This window comes from Fukomys damarensis, unplaced genomic scaffold (genome assembly GCF_012274545.1).
Source record: "Fukomys damarensis isolate Sample0158 unplaced genomic scaffold, DMR_v1.0_HiC HiC_scaffold_12, whole genome shotgun sequence".
NCBI classification, from domain to species: Eukaryota; Metazoa; Chordata; class Mammalia; order Rodentia; family Bathyergidae; genus Fukomys; species Fukomys damarensis.
This window is the reverse complement of record NW_022900924.1, coordinates 4786209-4795361: the sequence shown is the minus strand read 5'-3', so window position 1 is coordinate 4795361 and position 9153 is coordinate 4786209. Positions and strand designations below refer to the sequence as shown.

Genomic DNA, 9153 nt, shown 5'->3' with positions numbered 1-9153 from the left:
TTTTTTTTTTTTTTTTTTTTGTAACAGGGATTGAACTTGGGTCCTTGTGTTTGGGAGGCAGGCAGTGGAACCATGGAGCTAAATCCCCGGCCTTCCTTGACTTTCACATGGGGGCACTGATACTTCCTATAGCAGATTTTTTGCAAAATTGCCTTCAAGTGTTCCCCCTCACCTCTTTTTACAGATCCCTTTGCAATGTGACTTTGAAATTTCTCTCTTCAGGAGATACTCCTTTACTCTTTGGGTTCAGTCTCTGGACCTATTTTGGCCAATAGAATGTAGGAGACACTGTCAGTTCTAAGACTGGGCCTTGAGACGTCTTGTAGCTTCTTCTCATTCTTTTGGACCCTCCCAGTTGTCCTGTAAACAAGCCTGGGCTAGCCTGCTTAAGGATACGAGACTGATAGAACAGGAACAAGTTGTTTAGCCAAGATTTTCCAATCCAGTCACCAGTGGATCACAGATGAATGAATAGGCTTAGTTGAGACCAGAAGAACCTTTCGCTGAGCCCAACCCAGCGTGTCAATCCATGAAATTATTAGCCAAATCGATGTTTGTTGCTTTAAGGGACTAAGTTTGGGGGATGTTTGTTACATTACATTGTTGTGGTGATTGATAATTGAAAAAAATGCATTCATACTTTATTTATTAATTATTTATATTTATTAATACTAGTGCTAACTGGTGTAGCAAACCAAAAATCTCAGTGGTTTAGCTTAATTAAAGTTTATTTCTCGCTCATGCAAACTTTTATAGGTTGGGGTCCTCCCCAAGACCTTCTCCAGAATCTATTCCTGAAACTTCCGCACCTGCAAAGGGGGTTTGCAAATCAAAAGAGGCACATCTCTTACCTTGGCAAGTGACACGTATAACTTCACTGGCCAGAATGTGGTCCTGCGACCCTGCTAACTGAGGGAGGTCAAGAAGGTGCCAAGAGGAGGAGACAGGTGGGAGAACACAAACACTGCTTCTGCCACATTTGCTCCTGGGCCGTTGAGGGGCGGCGTCAAGCGGATAATTAACATCTACGGAGAATCAACTCCAGGATTCAGAATGTAGCTCAGTAGTGAGGTCCCGGGTTAGTGAGTTAGATCCCCAGAACCCAGGAGAGCGGGGATCATACTCCTCAAACGCTTTAATGAAATTAGAAGGGGAGCAGTACTCCCAAAATTATTCCTGGAAGCAAGCATTATCTTGATTCCCCAATCAGAAAAGAACCCAGTGAAAAAAGGGAGGGCCGGGGATTTGGCTCAGTGGTTCTGCCGCCTGCTTCACAAGCGTAAGGTCCTGAGTTTGATCCCTGGTACCAAAAAAACAAAAACAAAAACAACAAAAAAAACCCCAAACCAAACAAAAAACCACCTAAAAACACAAACAACAAAACAAAAAAGGGAATCCCAGTTCAATCTCTTTAGTGAACATAGATACAAAAATCCTCACTAAGTTTGACAAGCAGAATGCAGAAAATCATCAAAAAGATCACACATCATGACCAAGCACAGTTCATTCTAGGGATACAAGGATGGTTCAACATAGGCAAATCTGTAAATGTAATAAATATACCACAGAAACATAAACAAGGGCAAAAATCACACGATCACCTCAATAGATGAAGAAAAGGCATTCGACAAAATCCAACATCCATGCATGATAAAAAACCTGAAGGAGATGGGATAGAAGGCTTTATCTCAGCCTGATAAAAGCCATCTATACTGAATCAAATGGCCAAACTTAATACTAAATGGAGAGAAGCAGAAACCTTTCCTTCTATAATCGGGAATAAGACAAGTACGCCAAGTATCATCACTCCTATTCAATACAGTTTTTGAAACATTAGCCAGAGCAATCAGGCAAGATAAAGAAATAAAAGAGAAATGGATTGAAAGGAAGAAGTTAAATTATCATTATTTGCAGATGACGTGATCCTCGACACAGAAGACTCCAAAAACCCCACCAGAAGGCTCCTAGAATTAATAACCAAATTTAGTGGCACGGCAGGGCATACAATGAAAAAATCAATAATGTCCCTCACCAATAATAAACTCACCAAGAGCAAAATTAGGGAAGCAGTACCTTTCACAGTAGCACGAAGAAAAATGAAATACTTAGGAATTAACCGAACCAAGGAAGTTAAGGACCTCTGCAATGAAAACTATAGGACCCTGAAAAAGGAGATTGAAGAGGACATCAGAAAATGGAAAGATATTTACTGCTCCTGGATAGGCAGAACCGATACAATCAAAATAGCTATACTTCCAAAGCTGTTATACAGATTTGATGGAATCCTAATCAAAATACCAATAGCATTCATCACAGAACTAGAAAAAAACAATCTTAAAATTCATATGGAACCGGAAAAGACCTAGAAGAGAAAAGCAGTTCTGGACAAGGACAAGGCAGGAGGCATCACAATCCTAGACTTCAAATTATAGTACTTAAAGTAGAGAGTAGGGTACAGTATTTCAAAGAGATAAACAAACACCAAAACTATGTATCAGTGGAACAGAGCAGAGAACGCAGCGACAAATTTAGGCACATTCAGCTACCTTATCTTTGACAAAGTGACCAGATACTTTTACTGGAGGAAAGATAACCTCTTAACAAATGGTGCTGGGAAAACTGGTTTTCCACATGCTGAAGACTGAATCTAGACCCACATCTCTCACTGTGCACTAACTAAAGTAAAATGGATCAAAGATCTAACTGTTGAAACAGAAACAATCTGCTGGATGACAAAACAGGTAAAACTCTTCAAGACATAGGCACGGGCAAAGACTTTCTGAACAGAGCCCCAGTTACACAAGGAACAATTCCAAGAATCAACACATGGGATCATATCAAATTAAAAAGCTTCTGCACAGCAAAGAAAACCATCAACAGACTGAATAGATAACCTACGGAATGGGAAAAAGGTTCTGACAGGTGCTCCTTGACAAAGGACTCGTGCCTAGAATATATAAAGAACTCAAAAAAGTTAGACCCCCCCAAGTTTAAAGACCCAATTAAAAAATGGGCATCTGAAATGAACAGACATTTCTTAGATGAGAAAGTACAAATGGCCAATAAATATATGAAAAAATGTTCAGCATTGCTGTTCATTCAAGAAATGCAAATTAAAACAATGCCAAGGGCTGCGGGTGTAACACAGTAGTGCCACGCCTGCCTGGCAAGTGCAAGATCCAGAGTTCAATTCCCAGTCCCGGAAAAACACCCAATATTTTATCTCACTCCAGAAAGAATAACTATCTTCAGGAAATCAAATGATAACAAATGCTGGAGAAGCTGTGGGAGAAAAAGGAATGCTTCTGCATTTCTGGTGGGAGTGTAGTCTCGTACAACCACTGAGGAAATCAGTGCGGAGACTTTTCAAAAAACTAGCGTTTAGAAATGCCATTTGACTCAGCTATTCCCCTTCTAGCTATCTTTCCAAAAGAGTTAAAGATATCATCTTAAGTGATATATGCATACTTATTTTTATAGCAGCACAATTCATAATAACAAAATATTAGAAGCAGACTTTACCATCAACAGATGAATGGATAAAAAAAATACAATATTTGTACACAATGGAGTATTACTCTGCCATGAAGAAAAACTTGAGTCATTTGTAGCAATGCCTGCACTCTGAGACCATAATGTTCAGTAAAATAAATCAGACACAAAAGCTTAAATACCACATGGTTTCTTTTACATGAGAAACACAGTATACAAATAAAGTATAAAATAAAAGATAGACAATAGGAAAGAGTGGATCCTTAGGATATGGGGAGAGAACTGAGTGCTGGGGAGAGGAAGATAACAGGGGAGGGAAATGAGATTTAACTGCCTTGCTGTTTGACACTCAGCAAGTTATTCAATTTTTCTGGCCCTCAATTTCCTCGTGAATAAAACAGGGGAGGTGTTGAGGGTATATCTTAGTGGCTGAGTGCTTGTCTGGGATGCCCAAGGCCTTGAGTTTTGTCTCTAGCACTGGAAATTGATTAAAAAAAAAAAAAAAAAGGGAAGAGGAATAGTTTTTACCTCATGGAATTGACAGCTGATCGTTTAGGGAGACTGCTTTTGCCAGAAGTTTATCTCAGATTCTGGAAGCACACAAGGGATCTAGCTAATAAGCCACCTACGAGAAGTTACCTTACCAAGGCCAACAGATTTGGCCAGGGCGCTTTATTATGTTTTGGGCAAATCCTGTCCCTTTTTCCCTATCTCTTGTGGTATAAATGATTTTATTAGTTAAGAGAAGAAAATATTTTCCCCAGTTGGATAGCTGTCACTCAACAAACCTTATAAGCACAAAGTTCTCAAAGACCTATGGCTGTGTTGCTGAGAGAGGTCTGAAATATCTTCATCATTGCTTTCTTTAGACTAAAGCTTGATTCTATAAAATGCATCCTCTTTGCCAACCCACCCCTAGGAATCCTCCACGGGGCAGAGGGCAGGATAAGAGGGTCCGACCTAATGGGCCCCAGCTGGGAAAAGGCCAAGGCCAGAACAGACCCTGCTGGGTGTGTGGTCTGAAAATCCTGAGGTTTTCCACCTACCCAGAAGGGGAGGTCCCCTCTCCCTCATTTAACCCATCCCTGAGTTTTCCACTGGAGCCAGAGGTCCATGCTCATGGACTCCCAGGCTGGAAGAGAAAAGATTCAACCAACAGACCCCCATATAAAGTTATCATTATAAGTTATAGTGAGATTTCTGTAGGAGCCACATAGCACTACAGGGACATGTACTGGTGCCTAATTTACATTCTTCTTCTTTAGTAATTTCGTCTGCTTTAAAAATTTTAAAATTGAGTAATAACAAAGCAGTTACTCTTATTATAGCCTTAAGGATGGAACCCAGGGCCTAGTGCATGCTAGGCAAGGGCTGTGCCACTCCTTCATTTTTTAACCTTTATTTGGAATTTCAGAATATCAAAGGGGTGTCTCTCAGGAGAGAATTATGTCTGGAACTGGAGGATAGAAAGAAAAAAGAAATTTGTAAACCGTGAGCTGAGTTGGTCGTAGGGTGGAGGTGGGGGTTGGGGTGTTAGGGTGAAGGCACAGGGAACAATCTCCACAAACTGATGGAGAACCAGTGTGAGTTTGGAGAGTGAAGAAACCGTGTTCGGATGAGAAGGGGGAAGGGGCGGGGACAGGTGGAAGTGTCCCCATGGGCAGGACCGGCTACATACTTTATGGGGCTGGGCACAAAATGAAAATGTGGGGTTCCTTCCTCAGAATTATTAAGAATTTCAAGATGAATGCAACAGAGCCCTATGCATCTGCACAGGTTGCAAACCCTTGAAGTCGGGCAGGAGGGACCGACGGAAGGGTTTTGAGCTGGAGGTACTAAGATCTGATTTGCATAAGCTTTATTTGCTGTCCTCGCTACACCACAGCTGAAAGGTGATTCCTGTCTGGTGACTTGCTCCATTTTCCTTTTAGCATGTTACTCCTCTCCTCAAGAACCACTAGTGGCTCCCACTTCCTATCAGATTTAACCCAAACTCCCCAACCAGACACTCAAAGCTTTAATAATCGCCCTTCATTGGATTCAGCTAGCTTAATGTCAATGTAGGCCATGTGCTGAATCCCAGAGACGATGAGCCGATCCAAGGACACTCAGCAGTTACAGAAAATAGTGCCGGATTTCAAGTCAGCACCGGTATCCAGTTCTCTTGGAAGTTGGCTCACCGAGCCATAGAGGAAGGTGCAATTTCACAGTATGTTTTGTATCTCCCATAGAGCACTGAGCGGTGTACGCAGTAGGTGCTTAATATGTGCCTGTGGAAGGGGCACGTCTTGGCCAGGGCCAGGGATGAGGGTCCCCAAGTCCAGAACGCAGTTAGCATTCTTCCTGATTCTTTCCCTCTAGGCGCTCACTAAGCCCTACCGCACCCAAGCCAGCAGGTCAGGTCCTGCCCATAGATGTGCTGTGTCTGGCCTGTACAGTGCTTAAAGATTTTATAGTTCATTGTTAACATTTAAGAATCAGGAAGTTTAGCCGGGTGTGGAGGAATACACCTGTAATTTCAGCACTTCGGGAGGCTGAAGCAGAAGGATCGCGAGTTTGAGCTCAGCCTGGGCAATTGAGTGATTGATCAAGACCCTGTATCAAAATAAAAAAATAAAGGGGTGGGGAATGTAGCTCAGTGTGAGGGCCCTGGGTTCATCCCCCAGGCGCGTGCATGTGGACACCCCCTCCCCCACAATCTCTCTACAGGAAAGTTCATATAGCAATCTGCATTTTTATTTCTCTTCAGTTTCAAACCTGGATCTCTGTTGCCCCAGAGGAACAGTTCCCTCCCACGCACGTTGCCCCAAGTCACGCAGTCCTAGTCCCCAGTGGAACGCTGCATTTTGGACCGTGAGTTAGGAGCACCTAGGTTACCTCCGAAGACTAATCAGAATCGCAGACCTGGCCAATCATGTGAATAACTCCTCCTTCTAGGGCGGGGCCAGGGAGGGCACTGTAGGGAGTTATTTTCCCCCAAGGATGACCTGATGGCTCACTTCTGAATACCTTAGGGCTTAATGTTCGCCAGGGATGCTTCACAGGTAAGCCCTGCTGCCTCCTCTGACCTGGCCTTTGCCGTTTTTTGTTTTTGTTTTTGTTTTCTGCCTAGACTGCTCTTTTCATATTTCCTTTCTGTTTGGCTCCTGATTACCATTCAGGTCTCGTTTCAAATGTCCCCCCTTTAGAAAGACGTTCCCAAAGCTCCCGAAAATTACTCTCCTCTCCCCATCATAACAGTTATTACTTGAAATGACTTATTTGTTGCCCTTGGTCTTCTGCTCCGCTGAGCTCTATGAAACCCGTGATGGAATCTGCACTCAGGCTCAACGCAGAGCCCCCGGGGCCCAGAGCAGAACCCGGAAGCCAGGAAGGGACTCGACCGTACAGACGCACACTTGCCGAACCAATGAACAACTGGATTCACAAAGATCTTTCCCAGGAGGATGGGTGTCAGCTGGGGTGGGTTGGCGCCAGCATTGGGTCAGGTGATTTGCAATTAGCAAGCAATGAATCCCTAGCTAATTGACAGTTGAGGGGCTGGGAGGAAAACGGAAGTCTGGAAAGGGAGTCCCAAGAGGGAGCCTCAGCTCTAACTGAGAAAATATTGACGGCAATGAAGAATCCCTTGGGTAGTCTCTGAAAGCGAGGTAATTGCAGATTTAAATTAGTAGCTCTCTAAAAAGGATTGGTTCCTTTAAGACCCAGGTGGGCCTAACAGGATTGTGGAGCGTGGGGCTGGAGGAACTGGATTGAAGTGAGGGGCTGGACTGAGGAGGAGTCACCTTTCTTCGTTTTTGGCGGCGGGGGGCAAATATTTTTGGGTATTACAATTTCTTTTGGCTGGTAGTGTAGCTCTAGCATGGCAATATCCAGGGTTTGAGCCCAAGTACTACAAAAACCACCAAGTTTCTTTTCGTAAATACCAGAAACCTCCTTGGATTACCCTGGGCAAAAATGGTGACTTTTTTTGAAGACCATCATCAGAAGAGTATCAAGACTGTAAGAATTCAGTCAGTCGTGGTGGCCATTGCTTGCGATTCTAGCACCCTGGGAGGCTGAGGCAGGAGGATCACAAGTTTGAACCCAGCCTGGGCAACTTAGTGACTTAATGAGACCCTCTCTTGAAATGAAGAAATAAGAAAGGGCTGGGGATGTAGTTCAGTGCAAAAGCCCTGGGTTCGATCCCCAGTGAATTAAAAAAAAAAAAAGATTGTAAAAATTTCAAGATAAGAAGCAGTCCTCAAATTTATGGTTATTTTAGTTCACTCAAAATTGTCTTCTGTAGTTCAGTGGTAGAGCACTTGCCTAGCTTATGGATTTGATCCCCCAGACTAAAAAACATTTTTTTTTTTCTGGAGGTAAGTGTTGTGACTTAGTGGTACAGTGCACGCTAGTTCTGTACTCAGTCCCAAGCACACATGCGTGCACGCATACACACCATGTAAGTTTATTGGTACATTTTCAGTATACATAATGTTCACATTCCTCCTGGGGAATTTGTACCTGCACATGATACGTCTTGATCAAAATCTAATGTTTGGTTTCCAGACCTGCTTCTCATTTGAAGTGGATTCCCAGGGGCTTGCTGGAAATGCAGTCTCAGGTCTCCCCTCTCGCTACTGAGCCAGGGTCTGTACAGTAGTCCCCACTTCTTTGCTTTTTGCAGTTTCAGTTGCCCATAATAAACCACTGTATGATGGGAAATTCCAGAAGTAAACGCTTCATAAGTTTAAATTAGGTGCCGTTCTGAATAGCGGATGAAATCTCTGGTGGTTCTGCTCTGTCGCCCACTGTGTGAATCCTGTGTTTGTTCAGCGTGTCTAGGCCATGTAGATCACTTAGTAGCCGCGGTCATCAGCTGTGATGGTATCACCGTCTCTGTGTTCAAGTAACTCTTGTTTTTCTTGGCAATGGCCCCTAAATTCAAGAGGAATGATGCTGGTAATTTTATCACAGTGTATTGATGTCTTTTTTCTATTTCAAGTGCTGCACACTTGTAATCGCTGCACTCAGGAGGCTGAGGCACGAGGATCGCCACAAATCTGAGGCCAGCCCAAACTACTTAGCAAGATTTTGTCTCTAAAAACAAAACAAAAAACCCCAACAATTGTTCTACTTCATTATTAGCTGTTAGTCTCTTAGTATGAATGAATGACTGATTATTCATTTTAGGAAATTGAATCCAGTGTCTTCACACTGAGCTATGTCCCCAGCCTTTTTTATTTTTATTTTCAAACAGGGTCTCACTAAGTCACTAAGTTTCCCAGCTTGGGCTCAAACTTGTGATCCTCCTGCCTCAGCCTCCCAGAGTGCTGGTGTCACAGGCATTCACCACCATGTCCAGCTTACTAATTTATATGCTAAACTTTATCATAGGACTGTATGTACAGTAGAAAAAAAAATACAAGGCTGGCCTCTATCTGTGGTTTCCACCTCCATAGGACCTTGGAATAGACTGTCTACAAAGAAGGACTACTGAATTTTTTGTTTGTTTGTTTTTTGAGTTAGGGTCTCACTATGTAGTTGAGACTGACCTGGAACTCACTGTGTAGCCCAGACTGGTCTTGAACTCACAGCGGTCCTCCTGCCTCAGCCTCCCGAGCGCTGGGATTATAGTCGTGTGCACCATGCTAGGCTGAATTTTTTCTTTTTCTTTTT

The 9153-nt window shown here is 43.1% G+C and overlaps 1 long non-coding RNA gene across 1 annotated transcript in view; it reads left to right on the top strand.

The window, feature by feature from the left end:
* The first annotated feature begins 6460 nt into the window (after positions 1-6460).
* Positions 6461-9153, top strand: part of LOC117285668 — a 17229-nt gene continuing 14536 nt past the window's right edge. The window contains exon 1 of the long non-coding RNA XR_004516735.1: positions 6461-6536. This is a non-coding gene — a long non-coding RNA (uncharacterized LOC117285668). The remainder of the gene's footprint in view (positions 6537-9153) is intronic.